We start from the raw sequence: 25,448 nt of genomic DNA, 5'->3' as shown, positions 1-25,448 counted from the left end.
GTTATGATTTGTGACTTTTTTTTGTATATATATTTTGTATTTCCATCAATAGTTTACTGAAACAGAAGCAAAATTACAACATAAAACCCTCAAATCCAATCTGTGTTGTTTGAATCTCATCTTTGGCAATTCACATGCCTTCTCCAGGCTTCCATTTCAGCATCTATAAAATGGGATTTGCCAGCTGATCTGTAAGGGCCCTTCCAGCTGTATTGCCCGTGTATTACCTCTTCCATTCCAACAATCAATTCCTGGAACAAGGGGAAAAAAGTAGAAAATGAGCCTTGGGTCATTTGCTCTTCGAATGTGTAGAAGGCTTACAATATCACATGTGTCCCATTTTCAAGGCCTGTGTTGTAAACTGAAGACACCATCAAAGAGCAAGGGAAATCCTGCCTTCCGGGGAAATGCACGGAGCTCATTCTTTGCCAAAGTGCTCGGGGGATAAGTGTGCATCTGTGCAGTGCTGCCTGTGCCAAGCCTCTTCGTGGGATGCCAGTTCACAGACCCTGAGATGGGAGAGTCAGCAGCTGCAGAGGTGGGGCCATTCCTGGTAGGAAGGAGGCAGCCACCATGCTTGCCGCCGGCTGACCGCTCTTTCAATAGGCACTTCCTCTCTGAGGGGAGTTGGTTCGTAATTTTCCTCTTACCGCTACTGGAAGTCCTGGAGGGGCCACATCAACAGCCTGTACCTATTCACAACAGGAAAGTTTGATATCCGCAGACAGTTTTGGCACAAGGGGAGGAAAAGTCCAGTCCTGTGTGTCAGCTTCTATATTAGAACCAGAACAATCATTTCTATAGTGTAGACCATGCTGTCATCTTCACAGGAGAGGTTGGGCTCCAAGAAGGGAAACTTACCCTAGTGAAATTCAAGCCTGATGTCTGCAAGCCAGGGCCCCCAGAGAAAGCAACACTTTGAGGACCCTGAACAGACACACTGTGGTAACTCTAAATCCAAGGAAAGGTGCTTTGACAGTAGAAGACAGGTTCTGGTGAATGAGCTCCTTGTAGGGGGTTATCCTAACTGTCTAGGACAACGGGGCCTCACGTGAAGGGTGGGTTCTCCCAGGCACGCTGAAGTTAGCAGCTGAAAAGAATCACGTACAAAATCTGATAGGACTCTTACGTCCTCTAGATTGGTTTTTCTCAAATAATCAGAGGTAAAGGATGCGTTTTGTTGTTTGATTTCATTTTGTTTGGCTATTTATTTCTAATCATTTACCGGTCGATACATTAAAAAAAACAATAAAAAGGAAGGATTAAAAATGGAATAAAGAGACAGGCAAAATACAGGTCCCAATATTTGCTTATTAGTTTCAATAGACATTTTCTGTCAAGTGGCTAGCAAAGTTCCTGAATGCTTCTTCTTGAGCTGGGCGCTGGTCAAATAGATGTGTTTAGTTGTGGAAAATGTGTTGAGTTGTATACAATGTCTGTATAACACTGTGAACCGCTGGCAGTCTGTGGATTTTAGGATCGCTGCTCCCTGGAGGCTTTCTCACTCTCCCAAGAGCACACTTCTTTGAGCGTAAACAGAATTAACACAATGACCCAAAACAGAGGATAGAACCAGGGAACAGGATATTGTGATAAGGATGGAGACTACAGAGAATGGAAGAACAGGTAGGAAAGTAGATTTGTCTTAAAAATCAAGATTTTAGTGATGAAGCAGTTTTTGGTGATGATGAGAGGAACCTGCTGTTTTCAGAAGAGTAGGACCAAGGGACATCAGTAAGTAACCAGAGAAATTATGGAAAAGGAGGCACAGAGATCTCTGCTCATTTATGTTCAGCCGATCCAGATGCTAATCAAGAAATATGCACCACGTCAGATATTAAAGTTCTCATTCAGGTCGACCTGGGGACACGGGGCAGGTAAAGTGTCACTTCTCTCCACTCATTTCCTACCCACACATGGCAGATAGAAAAAACGATTTTTACAAAAACAATTTTCCTGTTTCACCAAATACCAACTATAAGAGCTCATGTCAGTATCATCGCCGTTAATGATTCTTGAAAGCAAATTTCGAATTAGGGACAATTACCATGAAAGAGGAAGAGAATAAGCTGTAAAACAATTTATATAAAGTCACAGGAATAATGTTTCACTGAAGCCAGCCAACCATTTTTGTATTATTTTGGTATCTTGGAAAAGAGAGAGATGGAAGTAGGGAAGACAAAAGACCAAAATTCTACAAGCATTTTCATTTCCAATCCAAGACAGCTGTTGGGTGATATCACCCATTGTGAGAAGAGCCATGCGTGGAGGGAATTAGCAGATGAAAAGGCAGCAAACTCAATATGGGGTATGTAAACGTGCTTTCTCAGTCTCTTTCAATTCTCCTTATAGATCGACACACCTAAAAGTGAAGTTACATATGTGGATGTTTATATGAAACATAAAGGACACAAGAAAGGGTCTGAGACATGAAAAATGGTGGAGGAAGATAAACATTTCAAGATTCAGATCACGTTGCTGCTGCCCTAATTCAGAGAGTCTCTAAGGAAATAGCGAAAAGGTCTGCTCAATGCTCAGCTTCCTCCCAAGGAATAAAAAGGTTGCTTCAAGCAATGGAAGTGCCAAGAAAATGCCAATTTGTGTCACACTAACATCTTTCTTACGGGGGAACGTGGACTTGAGAAATGTAAACGTTTAGCTCCAGTGAGCACAGCCAGCCTTGAGGGATTGATATGAGGTTTTTCTGAAGGACTGAGGGAAATTTGAGAGGAGATCAAATTAGACACCAGTCATTAGAAAATGTACTGACATCAGAGTTCTAGCTGCAAGAGTAGTGGGGTCAACTTTCCCATGGCACCTGGGGTGAACTCAGAAAAATGGAAGCCTGAAAACTGCGTTTGGAAATGATTTCACTGGAGACAGACAAAGACAGCAACAGCTGGAAGACGAGGGAACAAGAGACAAACTAAAGTGAGATTCTGTAATCGAGAAGACCTGCGGGAACCAGCGGAAAAACTTTCCTCCCTCAGACAAAACAACCTTCAAAGGCTACCTTCCTTCTCGTTAGTTGGGTAAAGTTGCCTGAAAAAACCACCGATGCATTATACATATTTAAAACTCTCCTTTCTGGGTTTATAATTTCCACAGAGGCAGCTTCCTGCAAACGTAAGTCATGAATGTAAGATGATGCTCCTTTGTGGGGTTGTAAAGACAATCTAAGAACAAGTGATTTCAGAGTCACAAACCACAGCCGGAAAGCGTTTCCATTGCCTAAGGCACTTACCCTTGGAGCTTTCATTGTTTCACTCTTACCCAGTTGTGTCATTATTTGACTTACCTCATTGGGGAAATCATTGTTTAAAAACCAAATATAAACGGTGAAATAGTTTTCTACTTATCTTTTCCAGGATAATAGCTTCCCTCCCCCACTTCCCGCCACAGGAGGGTTAGGCCGCCGTGGGTGATGAATTGTTCCAAAGAGTTTGACAGTCCCAGAGAGAGAAATGAGAGTAAAAATAACTAGCTGATTACCAATAGGGAGTAAATTGGCCACTTGAGAATTCAGTGGCTAGAAAGATGACCAATGAGAAGAAGAAAATCCTCATCAAGAGGCTAGGCTTTCTGATTAGGCCACATGCTGATGACTGCTTTCCATGCCTCTCCCTCCCTGCTGTGTGATGATGTACAATTGACTGGATATCATTTTGTATTTGGGGTAGTCATTTCCAAAAGGGTGTTTGGGAGACTTTGAAGTCCTTAATTATAACCAGGAGGCATTTGGGGGCTGAGCAAGTAAAATGGAAGATGCTCTGTCTTGGGCTGTGGAATGTACATTTATAGAAAGAGCCCATGCCTGGTTGGTTTGGTCTGGTTTTTCATTCCATCACCCCATAAGGCAGGCTTCCAGGGTTTTCTGGACTCTGGAAGAGAATAAAAGTGAGAGTATTCTTGGCCAAGGGAATCCATATTCAAGGCAGATTCAAGGATTTCAATATGTGGATGGACTGGGCTTTCTGTTAATAGTCAACTACTAAAAATAGAAATACTTTGGGAATCTTTTGAAGGGAGGCCATTTTTACTAGTTCTCATTTGAACAAATCCATCAAGTGAGGGAGGGTATATAATGAACCACAGACATGCTAGCTGTCCTCAATAAGCTTAAATTTATCACTGGTGCTAAGTCATATATGCATGAAGGGATAAAACAGGACCATCAACCATTAGCCCCCAGCTGGGCATAGCCACATGAGCTGTAGGAATTAAGAAGAGAAAGGGGGGGATTTTAAGTTAGGTAATCAGAATAGGATTCAGAGAGGAAGGGTGATATTATGCAGGCCTTGAAGGATGAATAGAACTACAGAAAATTTCTGGGTGAGAATTGCTTGAATGAATAACAGTATGGGTTTTTTTGCTTTGTTTTTTGTCTGTGTTTGTGTTTTTGTTTTTTTAATGATTTGGTACAAAGTGAGTAGAATGGTTTGTCTTGAGAAAAGGGGTCTGGGAATAGGTTTCCCATGTATGCATGGACCTTCCACACTAGGCACTGAATGGGTTTGGTCTTAGGAGCACTGGAGGAACATTAGTGGTTCTGAGTAGAGTTATAACAGTTTTAGAAGTCTGTTACCTTCATTGATTAAGAGAAAAGGCAAAAGAATGTCCTCTGGAGATTTACCAACTGGTCAGATAAAAAGATAAGACCGCCATTTTGATTCTTCTTCAGTTTTGACACCTGTGATATGGAAGAGACGAATGCCAGTGCCTGGCACATAGAATGGCTCAACCAATACTGATGAATGGATGAATTGAGCTGAAGAATCAGAACACTATCATTTCCAAGAAGAGCTGAGGAAGACCTGAGGTTACCTCAGCCCTCTCAAGAGGCAGCGATGAATGATTTAAAGAGGACCAGGTTAGGAGTTAGGTGAACTTGAGTATTTAATTTGACTTTCCTGGGTCTGTATTTTTTCACTTAAAAAGACAAAGGTGGGACTTCCCTGGTGGTCCAGTGGTAAAGAATCCGCGTTACAATGCAGGGGACACGGGTTCCATCCCTGGTCAGGGAACTAAGATCCCACATGCCTCGGGGCAAATAAGCCCTCGCGCCACAACTACAGAGCCCACGCGCCCTGGAGCCTGCGTGCTACCACTAGAGAAGAGAAAACCCGCACACCACAGCTAGAGAGAAGTCCGCGCGCTGCAATGAACAGATCCTGCATGCCATAACTAAGACCCGATGCGGTCAAAAATAATAAAAATAAATAAATAATAAATCTTTAAAAAAAATAGACAAAGGTAAGTTTTGTGAATGGGCTCTAACAGCAGAAACCTTTTTTTTAAATTTTTGGAGAGAGAGATTCCGTGTGTATCTTGACTCGAATGCTTGGAGGAATCCATGATCGAACTCAAGGTTAAGAACCCAGGGTATGTTCCCTTTAAAGTAGAAGGGACTGTGACTCTAAGAGTACAAGGATGATTTTCCTCTCTGGAAGGACAATTGGAACATCTGACACCACAGCTCTGCCAATTTTGTCACCTTGGAGGCCTGCGGCTGATTGGTTTGACTGAAATGAAGAAGAAAGGATTTTGTTTCTAACCTTCAAGCCAGCCTCAGATTCCCCAGCAATTTAAGGAGTATTATTGATCTGATCAGCCACGCTGGGGTGTGACTGACCATCAAAAAGAGATAAATCATTGAAAGGCACTTGCTCCCATCAGAATGTGACAATGGCAATGTGTAACCTCTGACACAGCCCTTTTTTGTAGAATTTTCTCCACTTCTACTTCCTTTCTTTCTAATGGCCTCTGTCATAAGGTTATTGGTAAGAATAACTAGTTAATGATGGGGGAAAAGTACTTGGGAAGATGATGTACTTTTGCTCTTAAGGCCATTGTTCAAAACCAAGATGCAATAATATCTTTGTTGAACGGACATGTTCAGTAGGTGCTCTGATTTGGGCACTTGTCAATAATGATATGATGCTGACTGACTGAAATATGAGCTGTTAAAGCAAATGTTGTCTTTCCCCAGAAGCTCTTTTCAGTGTAAAACTCCAGCATGGAAAGAAAGCTAGTTCTTACAATTTATAATGAGGCAGGACTCTTAATAATGATTTTTGGCTTAATGTATTAATGAATAGAGATCTGAGGGATAAAGGACTGACAATGTAATAGGGAAACGCAAGAAAGATTAGGCTCTAATCCAAATAAATTGTTTCTAAATTGATTGTAATAAATTCAACTCTGTTTCCTTGTATTTATACCAAAAAGAAATGCACTGTGGTAAGCTGATTCATATCATTGAAAAAAAGAGTGGATAATTTATTTAAATATAATATTAATAAACTGCAAATGCTAACTTACAAAAAGAAAACATACACAGGTAAGGACAGATATTCTTGTTGTTGTTGGTACGCGGGCCTCTCACTGTTGTGGCCTCTCCAGTTGCGGAGCACAGGCTCCGGACGCGCAGGCTCAGCGGCCATGGGTCACGGGCCCAGCCGCTCCGCGGCATGTGGGATCTTCCCAGACGGGGGCACGAAGCCGCGTATTCTCAACCACTGTGCCACCAGGGAAGCCCAGGATAGATATTCTTGGTGAGAAAAAATGTTACCTATAAATGTCAGTACATTTATTTTCACTTTTTGAAGAGTAGCTGTCAGATTTAATTGAAGAGCTGATTAGCTCCACAGAAAAACACCTAAAATTGCAACGTTACGAAAAATGGCAATAAAATTTATGAGTACCTTTTCCATTGCTTCACCTTCTCAATTTCTTCTGCTTCTCTAAGTAGTGACGGTGTTGCTTACTCTTCATTAGGCAACCTAAACTGAGAGGAGGCAATTTCCTCCAAGCAATTTCATTAAGAGCTCCACTTCACTTCACTCATATAGTGTTCTACGAAGAATACTGTCAAATGCGTCAAGATCACTCTGTGCAGTACCTAACTATTCTAGACTTGTCCATATCTGTAAAGGGAACCCTCCTGGACTGTTGGTGGCAATATAAGTTGGTGTAGCCACTATGGAAAACAGTATGGAGGTTCCTCAGAAAGCTAAAAACAGAATTAACATATGATCCTGCAATCCCACTCCTGGGCACATATCCAGACAAAACTATAATTCAAAAAGATACATGCACCCCTATGTTCATAGAAGCACTATTCACAATAGCCAAGACATGGAAACAACCTAAATGTCCATCAACAGATGAGTGGATAAAGATGTGGTACGTATATACAACGGAATACTACTCAGCCATAAAAAAGAATGAAATCATGCCATTTGCAGCAACATGGATGCAACTAGAGATTATCATATTAAGTGAAGTAAGTCAGAAAGAGAAAGACAAATACCATATGATATCACTTACATGTGGAATCTAAAATACGCCACAAATGAAACTATGATACAGAAAGAGACTCAAAGACACAGAGAACATACTTGTGGTTGCCAAGGGGGAGGGAGGTGGGAGAGGGATGAACCGGGAATTTGGGATTAGTAGATGCAAACTATTACATATGAAATGGATAAACAACAAGGTCCTACTGGATAGCACAGGGAACTATATTCAATATCCTGGGATAAACCATAATGGAAAAGAGTATTAAAAAGAATGTATATATGTGTATAGCTGTGTCACTTTGCTGTACAGCAAAAATTAACACACCATTGTAAATCAACTATACTTCAATTAAATAAATAGACTTCTCCATATCTTAAAATCTCTTCAACATGAAAGCAGAAACTTCTACTCCATCTGTAATTTTCTTTCTTCCACTGACAACAACTAAAAGAAAAATATCCAGTACCACCCAAATCTCTGTCTTCCACTGAGCCTAGCAACTTCTTTCCAGTTGCCTGAAAATGGAACCTATGGGTTAACTCTAACTCTGGAGCCCAGCGCAATGCTATAACCTACTGTAGGTTCTAAGTAACATAATGCTTAGCTTAATCTCCCATAGTATCAGCAATAGGAAGTACCCAATAAAAACTCCTTAAGTAAAACTGAAAAATGGCTCAAACTGCAGTCACTCTGCATTTGCAAGTTGCGTGGGACTCTATGGTATAACCCCAGTGGGCGTTCCGTGGTCTCCCAAACTACCTAATATTCTCCCATATCATTGCTCATATCTGAGAAGAGTTGGCTCAATGTGTCTTTACTGTGATATTGATCTGTTAATCCAAAAGTGATACTATATGTAACAGATTTTTTAAACATACCATATTCTACTGGGGTAACACTGGGGTCAGATTCTTATCGTAGTGAACGCCAAGGGGGACAATGTGGAGACAGTTATAAAGGATATAAATTAAGTTTATTCATGTTGAACTCTCGCTGACTTCCTGAGGATGAAAGGATCTGAACTATAGATGGTTTACCCAAGTAAAAAGCATATAAGGGTATTTATTAAATGCCTTTAGCCATTTTACGTTATGGCATGTTTAAATGCCAACAAGCACTTTAATTTTCTGGGTAGTACAGGATCACTGGTGTTTTCATGTCAAGACTGTAGTTTTATGTTAGTTCCATGGTAGATGTTAATTAATCCTGTATTAGGGTTATAATTGCTACTGGAAACTGGTAATTTTGTAGTGGCTCTTCTTTGGCATCTGAAACACAGCATGGTGTTTTCACTGGAGTCTCCGAAATTGCTGCTTTCTGCCTGTGGAGGTCAGTTCTCACTGCAGAAGTATTACATCTTGAATGTTTTATGATGCCCTCAGAAGGCTGGAGACAGACCAGGGATTCCAAACCAATCTGATGGGCTCCTGAAATATAAGCTAAGCTCTAAGGCATTCTGTGTTCCTCATTCATTCCTAATAATTATACCCCTCCTTGGAGTATGACTCCCTCCATTTCACGGATGAGGAAACCAAGATTGTGGGAAGTTAACCAGTCACATCCAAAGATACAGCTAATATCAGGTCAACCCAATTTCACTTCGTTGATTTTAAATCTTGAGAACTTTCTACCAGGGTCCAAAGCAGGCTGCAACCCTGCTATACAAGTCCACCTTATCTTTATCCACAAGATAAAGACTTAGGAAGTATGAGAGAAGAAGGAAAATTAAGACAATGTATCTTAATGCTGTAATGTAATGTAATGTTGCTGTACAGGTGAGTGTACAAACACACACACACACACACACACACACACACACTACACACACACACGTGAACTTTTAACTTTTGGCTCTGTTACTATGTTTCTCTGGCTTTGGGGAAGTCACTGTTCAGTCTTTCATTTCCTAATTTGTCAAATTGGGACAGGTAAAAGAGTGAGAGGATCAGTTCAACTGCATGCATTCTTAGGGCTGATGCAGAAGGATTCTAAGCATGTGTGCTTATACCATAGCATGATCTGTACGCGCCTGGAAAAATATTGTAGCTTGGGTGTCTCCTTTTCATGACCCTTCCCCTCTTGCCTGCTTCTAAATTTGAGAATTCCCAAAGTTCCACCCCAAACCCTCTATTCTTCTCTAGCACTGCTTTCTTTTTGGATAGTCTCCCCCATTTCCAGCTCTTGTTTTAAAGTCTATTTTGTCGGCTATTAGTATAGCCATTTCACATTGCTTATGGCTGCTACTTTCATGGTGTATCTTTTACCATCCTTTTGCTTTCAGGCTATTTGTATCTGTGAAGCTAAAGTGCCTCCTGTACACAGCATATAGTTAGATGATATTACTTTTAAAATCTAATCCGATAATCTGCCTTTCAACTGGACTGTGTGATCATCCATATTTTAGTATCATCCATAACCAATATTACTAATATGGTTGGATTTACATCTGCCACTTCGCTTTTGGTTTTCTAAGTCTCAAATCTCTTTGCTCTTCTGTTCCTCTTTTACTGCCTTCATTTGTATTTAATGGATATTTCCTAGGTGGAGGAATAGAGGCCCAGTTCTCTCTGAATAAAGCTCCTGCAACATGGGACTTTTGGAGAAAGATGAAAAATGCCGGCAGCCTGCCCCCCTTCCATGGTGATTCCAAAGATGTAGCTGGGAGGGAGGTGTCACGGCTCAAATGTCAAAGACTCTCACTGTTCTTACTGAGATTTACTAAATTTACTTGAATGAATATGCTCTAACTGCTGTATGCCCTTAGACAATTTTCAGAGAAGATACATATTTTTCTTCAGTTAAATGGTTGTTTCACTGGGGAGAACGTTTGCTGTGTTTCTCACTCTATCGTTCCAGAAGTTAGTCTCTTATCTAACCTCTTAAATATCATCTACAAGCTAATGATGCCCATGTGCCTATTTTCAGACCAGCCTTTCATCTGGAAACCAGACTTCCATCTCTAACGGACTGCTTGTCATCAAGCAGATTTGGCTAGTCTTCCTCAAAAACCTTCTTTATAGGTCTTCTTTATTTTGGTAACTAAAACTACCACTGACTTAGTCAAGTAAAAACTTGAATATCAGCCTGATGCCTCCTCCTTATCAACCACTTGTAATCCATCAGCAAGTCTCATTGGTTCTTTCTGTCAGCTATAACTAGAAACTGTCCATCTCACTCTACTTCCATGCCTACTGCCGGAATCTACATCACTCCACCGCTCCTGGTCTATTAAAATAGCCTTCCAATCGACTCCACTTTCGCTCCTGCTAGCCCTCCAATATGTGCCTCCCACAACTCAGAGTGATCAGTTTATACATAATGTTAACACATTTCCCCTGGCACATACTCTTTACCACTGGCTTCAGCTCTGTGTGAGTTGGCTGCATTTTACTGCTTCTTCCAACCTTAGCTGGAGCCCCTCCATTGCCTGGTCTGTTAGAGTCACATTGCCCTCTTTCATAGTGTACTCTCCTCTGCCTAGCATTCTCTCTCCTTCTCCCTTTGCATGGCTGCCATTTCTCCGCCTTTTCTAGCTTAAATGAGAAGCTTTCTATGTAGCTTTTCCATTACTATTCTCTGTTGCTTCGTCTCATTCATTTCTTTTGCAATCCTTGACATAGTTTGTAATTATTAACTTGGGTAGTGATTTACTATCTGCTGCTCCCACTTGACGGGAAATTCCAGGACAAGAGGAACCATAGTTGTTTTGTTCATCGCTCTGTAATAAATACCTGCTACTACTATTAAGAGCTCCCTCCTACCAAGCACTGGATATGTGCCAGAAAGTGATTTAAGATACATACAAAAATAAATGTGTATGTGTATCTACACATATATATACATATATATGCATACACATATAAATACTCATAGAGATACACATATGTACATAAATTTATCTACATAGACACACATATACATACACACACACCCATTTAATCCTCATAACAACCCTCTGAGATGATTTTATTATGTTCATTTTACATCTGGTTAAACTAAAGCACAGGGAGGTTAAGTGACTTGTCCAAGGTCCCACAGTAAGTGAGCAGTTGAACCCAGTGCTCCAGGGTCTAGGCTCTTAGCTGTTTCAGGCTTTTCTCAGAGCACTGCCAGGAAATGTAGGTGTTCAGTTAATATTGTAGGATGAATGAACAAGGAGTGAAAAAAAAATGAAGATGTTACCATCTCTTAGAGCAGGGCTGTCCAACAGAGCTTTCTGAGATGATGGAAATTTCTACATCTCTGCTCTCCTATACAGCAGTCATGAGTCTCATGTGGCTGCTGAGCATATGAAATACAGCTAGTGTGACTCAGGAACTAAATTTTTATTTTTGTTTAATTTCAAGTAATTAAAATGTACATAGCCACATGCAGCTGACTACCACACTGGATAGTTTAGTCCAAGACTTTTATGAGGTGGTATCATTTTTGATGCCTTGAGGTTTATACAGTCTTTTTTTTTTTTTTTTAACATCTTTATTGGAGTATAACTGTTTTACAATAGTGTGTTAGTTTCTCCTTTACAACAAAGTGAATCAGTTATACATATACATATGTTCCCATATCTCTTCCCTCTTGTGTCACGCTCCCTCCCACCCTCCCTATCCCACCCCTCTAGGTGGTCACAGGGCACAGAGGTGAACTCCCTGTGCTATGAGGCAGCTTCCCACTAGTTATCTAATTTACGTTTGGTAGTGTATATATGTCCCTGCCACTCTCTCACTTCGTCACAGCTTACCCTTCCCCCTCCCCATATCCTCAAGTCCATGCTCTAGTAGGTCTGTGTTTTATTCCCATCCTATCACTAATCTCTTCATGACATTTTTTTTTCTTAGATTCCATATATATGTGTTAGCATATGGTATTTGTTTTTCTCCTTCTGACTTACTTCACTCTGTATGACAGACTCCAGGTCTATCCACCTCATTACAAATAACTCAGTTTCATTTCTTTTTATGGCTGAGTAATATTCCATTGTATATATGTGCCACATCTTCTTTATCCATTCATCTGTTGATGGACGCTTAGGTCGCTTCCATGTCCTGGCTATCGTAAATAGAGCTGCAATGAACATTTTGGTACATGACTCTTTTTGAATTATGGTTTTCTCAGGGTATATGCCCAGTAGTGGGATTGCTGGGTCCTATGGTAGTTCTATTTGTAGTTTTTTAAGGAACCTCCATACTGTTCTCCATAGTGGCTGTATCAATTTACATTCCCACCAGCAGTGCAAGAGGGTTCCCTTTTCTCCACACCCTCTCCAGCATTTATTGTTTCTAGAGTTTTTGATGATGGCCAATCTGACCGGTGTGAGGTGATATCTCATTGTAGTTTTGATTTGCATTTCTCTAATGATTAGTGGTGTTGAACATCCTTTCATGTGTTTGTTGGCAATCTGTATATCTTCTTTGGAGAAATGTCTATTTAGGTCTTCTGTCCATTTTTGGATTGGGTTGTTTGTTTTTTTGATATTGAGCTGCATGAGTTTGTTACTGAGCTGCATGAGTATACAGTCTTGATGAATTTAACTCCAAAGACAGAACACAAAGTTCCCTTCGGCAGTTCTTTTTTCCCTAGTGCCTTCCACCCCCAGTTTTGCAAACATCCTTCATCCTCCCACTGTACTTCATTCCAGCCTGTAGAACGAAGCCTCCACCCTCATGTATGGCTCCAGCAAAGCCATTTTTCCACCCCCTCTACAGAACCCTAAACAGTCCTCCAGAAGTATTTAAGTAGTCAACAAACATTCAGAGCCTAGTTGGATAGAACACTGGCCCAGGCACTGGGGAGAGGTGGCGGCAGATGGAGACACAAAGAAAATTAAACAAGGTCCCTGCCTAACAGTGAAGGAGGGAGAATAGACTGATAAACTCACACATCCTAAGGATGTGGTTGGAGGGGTGGAGTTGGGGGGAAGGCTGAGTATCCATCTAGGCTTGGAGCTCCAGGAACTTAGACTTCACAGAAATTGCTCTAAAATGGCACTGATTCCACTCGCACCTGCACCACAAGAGTAAACGGATGGAGACAGGTTTGGTTTCAAAACCAAGCTCATGATGGATATAAAGAAATTCTTACTGATGCCTAAAAATAGACGACCCGCCCAGATAAAGAGACCTGTTGTTATGTTTCACCCTGATGGCTTGGGCTTGATGGGGGTTGGATTCAGTTCTTGGAACACGAACCCAGCTTTTACAGGAAGAGAAATAATCATAGAAAGAGTAGATTAAAGATTAGGCTGAGACCAAATATTAAAGAAGAAGAGGGGCTTCCCTGGTGGCGCAGTGGTTGAGAGTCCGCCTGCCGATGCAGGGGACACGGGTTCGTGCCCCGGTCCGGGAAGATCCCACATGCCGCAGAGCGGCTGGGCCCGTGAGCCATGGCCGCTGAGCCTGCGCGTCCGGAGCCTGTGCTCCGCAACGGGAGAGGCCACAACACTGAGAGGCCCGTGTACCGCAAAAAATAAATAAATTAAAAAAAATAAAATAAAATAAAGAAGAAAAGGAAGAAGAACAAAAGTAGTGCACATTAATCATCCAACTTGTGGGCAATTACTAATCATATTCTACACAATATCCAATAATTGGGGTAGTGAACATACATTTCTTTCCTCCCACCATTTGCATACTTGGAATCTCACTTACATTGTATGTAGGTTAAGGCAAAAACATGTTGCTTTGTTTGGATTTTGCTTCTTTTGTGTAATCCATTATAAAGCAATGTTCCTTTGTTTGTCAAAGAGCAGAAAGGCTCCACTTCCTCTTTTCAATAGGATTTGGGTAGAAGTCAACGACCGTATTTATTCCGTATTTATTCCTTTTGATAACTAGATGTGTGCTGGTTATAGATGCCCCAGAAAAGCAGTGGATTTTCTCTCCACAAAGGGCTTTTCTATCTTAGGATGTGTCTCACAGCATCATGCTTCTGCAAGTGCAATTTTTAGTCCGTCCTCTAAAAGTCACTCCATCGAGAGAAAGCACTTAAACGTACAGAAACACCCTGATGATGCCAAAGTGCTTCATTTCTCATCCACAGATCCGTTTATGAGTGCACAGGTGAAATGATCATGTGTTTTATTTTCCCCAACCTTCCTCTATTTTACTCTTCTCAAAAAAAGTAGATTGTTAAATGCAAAATCAAATGAGATTTCATTGTGATGCCTCCCCAACACTTTTCTTATACATGACATTCCAGATCGGAAAATCAAAATACAAACAGAAAAGAACTAGATCAACTGTCCCCATCTATTCTAGACTGATAGAAATATCACCTAAGAAATTAACCCTCTGCTTGTAAGTTAATTCCATACTTTCTCAAAGTGTGTTCCGAGAACACTAATTCCATGAACTGTACCACAAAGAAAGTATTTCATGGCGAACTGCCCTAAGCCCATTTGGCCACAAAAAAAAAAAAAAAAAATGGTTGGATTGTTTCCACCTCACATCCCTGCTGCCAAATAAGAAGTCCTAACTCAAGCAAGCCTAGGCCCAAACTCTGCCAAACACACATATGTGTAATAACAAACAATCACACAAGATGAAATGCACACTTTTCTTATAAGCTCTGGGAAGTCTCAGTCTGCCTTGAGGTTCTTGCATAAGCTCCTTACATAAAATGTTCACTCTGCCTACAACAGGCTGAGACCGCTGTCCTCTGGTGGCTGGACCATCCACTAAAGGACCGTGTCCAGTGCCAGAGCCCTCCATGAAATGGGGGCATAGGACCTTGAGGACCCAAAAGATTAGGTCATGGGCTCCCCCAGTCCCTATACTTCATTCATGGAAGGGTGGTAGGGCCATGCCATCATTCTGGCCCGTAACACAGCTGAACACCACTAACTTTAGCAATCAAAAAAGCATTTCTATTTCTCTTTTGCAAATTAACAAATCCTATGGTGTAGATTACAAGAGGTGCATTGAGAAGGTCTAAGTAACTACCACTGAGGTTAGATTCTTGCTGAGGGTGCTTCAAATGCTAATTTTTCCTACTGCGTAGGCTGGGTAGGTAGTTTACACATGCCTGTGTTCACATACAAAACATGACCCTGTTTATGTTAAATGCTTACCAAAGTGAATCCCCACATCGATCCAATCATGCATGCTTGGGTGAGTTTAGAAATCCCCTTGGGAATTCACAGAACTCCCAAACCTCCTAAACAGGTTCTCCCAAGTCCTACAAAAAGGAAACCTTGGCTACATTTAAAAGATTTCCGTGTATCTGGCCTCGGAAATGTCAGGACACATGCGTCCGAAGAAAATGCTGATTCTGTGTACTAATCTGAGCATCGTTTCCAGACTGGATTCTGAAAAAGAGCAGATGTTAGATGTCATTCCAAGTCCGGCCAGTTCTTTACATGTGAAGAAATGGACATTCTGACTCACAGATCATTCCCCTGTGAGTCTAATGTGCAAGGATCTGCCCCCTTGAGTCTAATATCCTCTGTCTGACACGGTAAAACTGAGTTTTGGGATCAGCACAATTCACAGGTCACGGCAACCTTTCACTGAAGTCAGAGTATAGCATATAGCAGGGATGTGCTATGATAAGCAGATAACATCTATCATTTACTTTACTCCTTTCAATAATATACGAAAGAGATATTATCATCTTCCTTTTACAGAAAGAGGACACTGAATCTTTGAAAGGCTAAAGAAGTTTCTAAAATCATTGAGCAATTAAGAGGCAGCATTAGGATTAGAATACAGAGCAGGCCTATTCAAAAGCGTGGATTCAACCATCATGCTGCCCTTATGAAGAGCAGATCCCGCACCTGGAGCCAACCTCTTTGAGTTCAGCCTCCTCCAAGTTTAGGCTTCAGCAGCAAACCAGTTGCGCTCAGCCAGGGCCAGTTTTGTAGACGTGTAATCTGTGCAATTGTACAGGGCCCCGTGCTTGGCTTAGTGCTATGTTCTGCCATCTTGAAATTCTTAATAATTTTTGAACAAGGAGCCCTACATTTTTTTTTTTTTTTTGCACTAAGCTTCACAAATTACATGGCCACTGCTGTCCACAGCACATAAGCTATAACTGACACAAGCTTTAAAAACTGCATAGAGTTCAGCTAATTTTAGAAGCTAATTTTGGGATATACTGTCCAGTCCTAGGTTATGAAAAAAATATTTTGCCTTATTTCAACTCTAGTGGAAACAGATAAGCCAATTATTAGTCAGTTAATTTCCCTGGGAAGAGTTTTCAAAACTCATGAGTAACAGGGCAGGAATTTCCCATCCTCCAACATGTGACCCAGTTCTATATGATTAACTCTAACACACTGACCAATTAAATGATCGTAAGGTCACAAAAATCACTGGTCACAGTACCTGTATGGTTAGGAATGCTCCAAATGTGTCACACTCTTTCACACTGTGGCAGAAACTTTTGGTTAGATAACACAGAGCCATTTCTATCTCCTTTGTTTACCTTGCCCTAAAGAGGCTGGAGAAAACCTGGAGACTTGCTTTTTTCCCATCCTCCTCTGCAGTTAAGTGTCATCATGTGACTCAATTCTGGCCAAGAGATGGAAAGGGAATTTTTCTGGCAGGCTTCTGGAGAAAGTTTTTCCTTTTCTTAACAGAAGGAGAGTTTCATTACAGGAAAAGAGCTTTTTCACTACCACACCTTTATCCACTTCCTACCTTGGTTTTGTATGGTGCTACAGCAGCCATCTTGTGACAGTGGGGTAAAATCATGAATATGAAATACCAAAAACTAAGATGGTAGAGTAGACAGAAGGGACACTGATGATAGCATGGGACAAGTGAACCAATGCTGTTGAACTCTTAATTAACTATTTGTTTCAATTTCTGTTATCTTTTTTTTTCCAACCAAAAATTCTTAACTAAGCACACAATTTTTCAAATCTGGCCCCTTTAACTAAAGGACAAGACTTCCATTACCTTCTGGGGAATACCCACTTCACTGGCTTTCATGGTAGCTCAGATCAAGTCCCCAAAGCACCTTGGCCTTCCCTCTAGTTCTTCAAAACTCAACACATTTCCCTCTACTTATCTGTATACCTATCACCAAACTATGCACATTCTTGTGGCACTGCCTGCATCTTACCACGCATTCCAATGTCTACCACAGAGCCTGGCACTTGCAACCCACCTTGGGAAATTTACTGAATTGATAATGAGCATCCTGTCACTTTATTCAGTGACAAAATCTCCTTCTTCAAAAATTTTGTCCTTTTGCGACTGAATTAAAAAGCGAAATACCTACTACTTAATGTTTTGATAGGTGATGGCCTTAAAAAATTTAAAAAGGAAAAGACTATTGAATAATAACTGAGGAATACTAAGCATAAAATTGATTGGGTTCTAGTAGGGCATCGTGGTCTTGGCAGTGACTGACAGGATCTGCTGTGGCGTGGCGTGGCATGGCGTGGCATGGCGTGGTGCAGTGTGGAGAGGCACAGATGTCAAAGGCAAAGGCTGTGGAGACAAACTACCTGGACTCAACTTCAACTCTGTCACTTGCTTACTAGATGCCCTTAAGCAAATGTCTTTCCTCTGACTCTTGGTTTCCTTATTCTAAACTGAAGTGGTATCTAACTCAAGAAGGTTACATGAGAATTAAATGAATAAGAGAATGAAAACAGGAAGCCCTTAACACAAGGCATGGCTCTTAGTAAGTACGCAATAGCTTTTAGCTCCTGTTTTTCAACTCAGGTGCTATATGGGAGTCACTTCTCAAAAATCTTCCGAGGGCCTCCCTGGTGGTGCAGTGGTTGACAGTCCGCCTGCCGATGCAGGGGACACGGGTTCGTGTCCCGGTCCGGGAGGATCCCACATGCCGCGGAGCGGCTGGGTCCGTGAGCCACGGCCACTGAGCCTGCGCGTCCGGAGCCTGTGCTCCGCAACGGAAGAGGCCACAACAGTGAGAGGCCCGTGTACCGCAAAAAAAAAAAAAAAAAAAAAAAAAAAAAAAAAAAAAATCTGAGCATTGCAAACGTCTAGCAGTTAGCACTTAAAAGCCATATAATACATAATTAAAGAAAAAAAATTTTTAATGGCAGGTAGCACACCTATTAGAATGGCCAAAATCTGGAACACTAACAACACCAAATGTTGGTGAGCATGTGGAGCAACAGGAACGCTCGTGCATTGCTGGGAATGAAAAGAGGTAAAAAGCCACTTTGGAAGACACTTTGGTGTTTTCTTACAAAACTAAACCTACCCTTACCACCATGCAAACCAGCTATCGTGTTCCTTGGTATTTACCCAAACGCGTTGAAAACTTATGGCCAGGGAAAAATCCTACACATGGATGTTTACAGCAGTTTTATGCATAATTGCCCAAACTCGGAAGCAACCAAGATATCCTTTAGAAAGTGAAGAGGGATAAATAAACTATGCTATAACAAGACAATGGAAATGATTCAGTGCTAAAAAGAAATGAGCTATCAAGCCATGAAAAGACATGGAGACGCCTTAAAGGCATATCACTAAGTGAAAGAAGCCAACCTGAGAAGGCTACATACTGTGTGGTCCCTACTCTATGACAGTCTAGAAAAGGCGAAGCAAACAAGAATTTTAATGGTTGCTGGGGTAGAAAGGAGCAGGGGAGGGATGAACAGGCAGAGCACAGAGGATTTCTAGGGCAGTGAAAAGACTCTGGACAACACCATAATGATGGACACTTGTCATTATATATTTGTCCAAACCCATGGAATGCATAACATCAAGAGTGAGCCTTAAGGTAAACTATGGACTCTGGGTGATTGTGATGTGTCAATGCAGGTTCATCAGTTACAACAAATGTAACCTCTGGCGGGGGATACTGACCATGGGTGGGGGGTGGAGCCTGTGTGTGTATGGGGCAAGGAGCATATAGGAAATTTCTGTACTGTCCTCTTAATTTTGTGATTAACCCAAAACTGTTCTAAAAATAAAGTCTTAAAAACAAACAAAAAAAAACACCCAGTCATGGATAATTTCTGAATAGCCAAACTCATCATCATATAGACCTATATAGGATGTCAGAGCTTGGGGCCCGGGGTCCAATGGCCTACAGTTCCCTCACTGTCCAGCTATGTTACCAAGGGCAAGTCAGTAAACCTCGAGTTCCTCAGTTTCCTTTGGTATAAAATGGGAATAATAAACACCCTGTTGGGTAGTTGGGGGAGTGAATGGGTTCTGCCCAGTGTCTGACACTTAGCAGTCAGTAAATACTAATTCTTTTAAATAAACCTTATAGGAGGCTCTGATGCGTTGTACTGAATGAAAACACACATTTGATTTGAATGTCCCTTTTTGCTGTCTGAGGTTCTTTCTAAACCTTGTGACATGTCAATCTTAGAGCTCTTCCACTGTGTACGGAACTGTGAACCTTACTGTGCTAAGCACACAACACACAACATGGTCCACCTCTTGTTTAATAAAGCAAAATGCTCCCTGCAAGGGTAGCAGTCTTCAAGTGCAAATTCCTATCTATTCAGCTCTCGAAAAGCAAACTGCAAATCAGAGCCAAGCACATCATTCCTGGAGTCCTTGCTCTGGTGAACTAAGATGAGCCAGGGGCCCATTCTACAGTTTACCAGAGACGCTGCATATGGTGGCAAAATTGCGTCTACATGTTTCCCAGGAAATTTCAGAAGAAGTTCTTCCTGGCTGCCTGCATCTAAACGCACTATCCTTCTTCCTGAAGGCAGAAAAACAAAGGGGCGGGGAGGCAAATGAACAGAATACATGAGCAAGAGACAGCTCTCTTGTGGGTAGATGACGATGGTGGGGCATAAGAATTTTATTCTAGGAAAACTGGGCAGAAAGAAGTGACAGCAAACAAATTCCTGACACACAGGCAAAGGATGTAAGGCATTTATTGCATTTCTCTGTCCAGAATCCATGCCTTCCTTTTTTGAAAGCAATACCTCAGTTTCCTTTGAGGAGTTTTCTAGTCCTTACAGTTTAAGGGACTGGTAGGTTTGGGAGGGGAAAATGACTCAGGTCCAGCCAGAGAGAATTTTCAGAGCTTTTGCTGAAACCCCTGGCAGGATCCAAGCCCAGAGATGCTGAGGTCACCCAAAGGGGAAGCCTGCTTGAGAATAAAAGCCACACAGAGGAGCCAGAGTGAGGAGGTAAGAGATGTGGGTTTGCTGGGTCACTGGTCGAAAATCTGTATCCAGCCAGCCATGAATCCTCTGGACTTCTCAGTTCCAAGAGCCAGGGAACTCCCTTTTTGCCTATGCAAGTTTCAGTTAGTTTCTGTCACTTGCAACTGAAAGAAGTCTGACTCATTACTGAGGTAAGAGGTGAAGTCACACCTGCTTACAATATGTCACGTATATGTCGTGGACTTCTTCCTCTACCACCAAGTATCTTTGATGTGATCTCTATATTGCTCTATGGTGGCCATATTTTCCCAACCACTTCCTCACAAATCAGCATATCTGCTCAGACAAGTAGAAATATACTCATGGAACAACAGAGCAGAATGTCTGAAAATCAGAGTTACTCTGAAAACCAGGGACACGCGGAGAAAACACACCTCCTGATGGTAAGAATCACACAGTCTCGTTCCCCTGGTGAACTTTGGAGGTGTGCATTTCAAACTCACATTCCATCATTTAGTTATCAGGCTAAAAATATGTTTCCTATGCTCTCTAGGTAAAGACTGAAACACACTGCTGAAAGCCATTGCACCACAGATCTGCAGCAAACTCTGAGCTGGTTAGTCAATATGTGGACCCTGTGGAGAGAATCCCAGTGGGGAATTCAGCCTACACACCCCTCTGCCATCTCACTCGTTAGGAGTGACCCAACTCAGTAACCTGTCTCCTCTGTATCTCAGTAACCACTTGGTTATGCAAGGGTAACACACCTTATGCTGCAGAAAGTTTCTTCTTAGAATCTGTGCAAACTCAAATTTGTTCACTCCAGACCTATGGTCTATGCATTACATGTGACCCATTTCTAACTGTTACAGATTGGCAGCTGGCAAGGGGTTCCTAATGCTGTGACTTCCAGTGTGACTGATGAAGCATTATTTTGCTTCTGAAATCCAGAGTGCTATGGCTGGATTTAGCCCTTACTATGTACCAGGCACCATAGTAAACATTTTACATATATTGACCAATTAAATATTTATACAATTCCATGACATAGGGTCCAGTGATATCTCCAATTTACAGATGAGGAAACTGAGGGTCAGAAAAGTTGAGCAAACTTCCCAAGATCAGGGCTTCCCTGGTGGCACAGTGGTTGAGAGTCTGCCTGCCGATGCAGGGGACACAGGTTCATGCCCCAGTCCAGGAAGATCCCACATGCCGCGGAGCGGCTGGGCCTGTGAGCCATGGCCGCTGAGCCTGCGCGTCTGGAGCCTGTGCTCCGCCATGGGAGAGGCCACAGCAGTGAGAGGCCCGCGTACCTCAAAAAAAAAAAAAAATTCCCAAGATCACATAGTTAATAAATTATGGAACTGGGGCCATCCCCTCCCCTCCCCATAATCCATGTTCTTGAATGCCTTCTACATTTAGACTCTTATTGAGAACTTTGGTATTTTATCTGGGAACATCAGTGTTCATTTTTATAACTTGAAAATATTTAATAAGAGAATGTGAAGATAATTGATTAGGCACAAGTGCAGCAGGTATACACAACAGTGAGAGTAACTTATTATAGCATCTTCCCTAGGCCAGACACTAGGCTTGAGGAATATAACAGAGAATGAGAGAGAGACAGCCACATGAAGCAGCACAGAAAAGCAATGACCAAGGAAGGTCCATGGTTTTCTAGGAAAAGTGAGGGCTGGAATCAGATACTTCGGTTCTGGTGTCCGCACTGCTCTGCTACCCACTGGCTATAGGCACCTGGCAGGACTGTTTGCCCTTTGGGAGCTCAGTTTCCTAATCAATAACAGAGTAAGGCTGGGCTAGATGATCTCCAAAGCCTCTTCCAGCCCTGGCATTTGTGGAGCCTCGGGCTGTTCTTCTGGGTCCCTGAGGAGAAAGATAAGTAGACAGATACATGCTAAAGCACAGTTCTCAAATTTAGCGAACATCAGAAAAACCTGGGGAACTTGTTAAAACAAGACTCCCAGACCCACAACCAGAGGGTTCCTTCCAGAGGCCCTAGGATGGGGCCCCAAGATCTGCATTTTTAATAAGTCTCCCAGGGGATTTTGATATATGAATTGTAATTTGGAACTCTGGTATTCAAAGCATTGGCAGTACTTGGGAGCTTATCCCAAGTGGATCTTGGATCCTATCCAGGACGCACCAAGTCAGAACCTGCATTTTTACCAAGGTCTCTGTGTCATGCTCCTGTAAAAGACCAACCTGCTTAATCTTGATACTGTGGCTCAATCTCGATACCAAAGAAACCGCAGCAGTCCCTTACCTATTTGTTATTAAATTTCCCTTGGGGTGGATGTTTTTAACCAGGACAGATCTATAATTACTACTCCTAAAAGCATCATCTGGAAGAGTGTTTTTCAAGGTAAGTTTGGCAGAGCCCTAGGCTTCAGTCCTCCAGGGCCACCTGGGGGTAGGGACTGTGTGAGGCAACTCGGACTGAGCTGGCCTCCAGGCTACAAACCTTACTTTAGACAGAGCTGCCCCACTTCGATCAGCTTTACAAACTGGGATTATAGTTTGCTTTTCTTTGAAAAGAGGGATTCACTGCTTCCGGATTTTAAACTCACGCTCCACAGTGCCCCTCAATAGCATCAGTACCTTCCCCATGTTCTCCAAGAGATGGGCTTAGGGAATGAACCTGGTTCTATTCTCCTATATGCTTCTCTTGGGGGCTGAGACGTGACCTTCACAATGTCAAAAATAGTGCTCCTATTCCCAGGAGGACTGTTAAGTCACTTTCCTATCCTACTTTAATATACAATGACCATGAAAGACACTAATGTGGAAAATTCTGAATTTGGCTCACATGCCAGCCCTAGTTTGTCTTCTATCGGAAGCTCCATGTATCTTTTCTTATAATCCAAAACGTTCCCACCAGTCAATGGGAATTTGATCTTTAAGGTGAACATGAGCAGTCCAGATCCTTCTTTAGACCAAGTATTTTGGGGACATCTTTAGAGATTAGCATTGCTTGGTGGCTCCAGAGTTAGAGTCTCAGAACTCACTTAATAAAAAAGTCACAAGCGGCCCAGGGAAAGATCACTTCAGTTTTATTAACACCTAATAAGTGGTTCTCAATTGGGATGCATATAATAACCACCTGGGGAGCTCTGAAAAATCTGGAGGCCTAGGTAGGCCACATACCAATAAATCAGAATTTCTGGGACTGGGTCTCAGCCTTTAGTGGGACCCCGGATGACTCTACCGTGCAGCTGAATCTGAGATCCACTGACCAGTGCACTAGATATGAGAGCCCTGGAGATGGACTCCCATAAGACACATGCTCACTTGCCCCCCTCCTCCCTCTCTTGGTCCCCCTCTCCTGCATCCAGAAGATCATCCATTCACTAAGCAGTTTTTTATTGGAAATCCACTATGTACTCATTTGGAACTGGGAATCGGAAATTCAAAACTCCTATCCTTGTCGAGCTAATAGTTCTACAAACAAAATTAAGTTTTTAAAAAATTTCAGGTATGAATAGGTGCTACAAAGAAGATAAAATAGACGGTTAGCATAGCATGCAGACATAGCCTCTCTGAGGTGACATTTGGGTTCTGGGTTGACATCTGAATTTGGATAGGGACAGACTATAGGACAATTATTGGATAGGGACAGAACTATAGGACAATATAAGAAGCTCTTAAATACGAGGAATAATCAGTGTAAACCCCCACATAGGAGGGAATGAGCTTGGTAAATGGAAAGGACAGATAAAAACAAGTCAGGGAGGCTGGAGCAAAGTGAATGAATGAAATTTAAAGGAAATGAGATCAGTGTGGGCCGAGAATGAGATGGTGTTGGTCTTTATAGGCCATAAAAAAAGAGAGAGCGGAAGACAGAGTTTGATACATAACTTTAGCAGTGCGAAAATATCTATACAAAAGACTATACCAAACACATGAATAACGGTCTGTCTGCTAACATAAGACTTTTGCATTTTAGTTTCGTTTAGTTTAGTTTATGGCAAGTGGTGGTGGGGGGAGCAGAATTGATACCTTTCCTTGGAGACAGATACTAGGATTGCTTGGGAGAAGGGCTCCCTCAAGCGGATGACACACTTTGTCCCTCTTCACCGTAAGTGCAACTCTCTTCCACTCCCCCAGGGGTGTGGCCCCTACCCTTAGCGAGCGACTACTACAAGCAAGAGAAGGCTGTATCCCGTGGTTCAGAACCCAGCAACACGCACTCTCAGCATTTTCAGGTCTATACCTTCAGTCTAGTTCATTCACCCTAAACTTCAGACGCCTGTACTTTCTCAATAGCTCTATCAGGATGTCCCACAGCGCCTCAAACACATCATGACCAACCCTGAACTCGTCTTTATTCATAAACACACTGGTATCTCCTCCTACAATCTCTCTGTGGGTTGAAATCAACAGATGGTCATTGAGGCTGGATCATCTAATGGTTTCTTCACTCACACGTCTGCTGTCTGGGCTGGAATGGTCAGAAAAGCTGGGTGGGAGCTAGTCTCTTGTGGCTAACTTGGGCTTCCTCACAGTATGGTGGTCTTTGCGTTGTTGGACTTCTATGGCCACTGGCTTCTCCCTGAAAGAGCACTCCAAGAGGCAGGAAGGAGAAGCTGCCAGTTCTATGAAGGCCTGGGTCTGAAAACAGTCACAGCATCACTTCTTCCACATCCGCCTGCTGAAAGCGGTTTCTGAGCTCACACAGATTCAAGGGCAGGAGTCATAGACTCACCTCTCAATGGGAAGAATGTTGATAAATTTGTGCCCATGTTTTATCCACCACAAAATATAAAGCATATATATATGCACACATGCACACACACATAGTATATATAGTGTCTGGTACATGTTAAGTTGTAATCTTTCAAATAGAATCTACTGTAATAGGAACTAAATGCTACCTTTGTTACCTTACTTATAGTGATGTCCTCCAATCTTTTCATAAACTTACTGGACCAGCAAATGTTGGGAGCAAACAGGGAAAAGTGACCAATATAAGCACTAAAAAGAGCCATTAACTTCCCTGTCAGAGGCATGAGTCGCCCTCCATCCGTTGGGCACTGTAGGATTGCAGGAAGTTGCTGTCATAATCCTTCCAAGG

This window comes from Kogia breviceps, chromosome 10 (genome assembly GCF_026419965.1).
Source record: "Kogia breviceps isolate mKogBre1 chromosome 10, mKogBre1 haplotype 1, whole genome shotgun sequence".
NCBI lineage: Eukaryota > Metazoa > Chordata > Mammalia > Artiodactyla > Physeteridae > Kogia > Kogia breviceps.
This window is presented reverse-complemented; position numbering follows the sequence as displayed.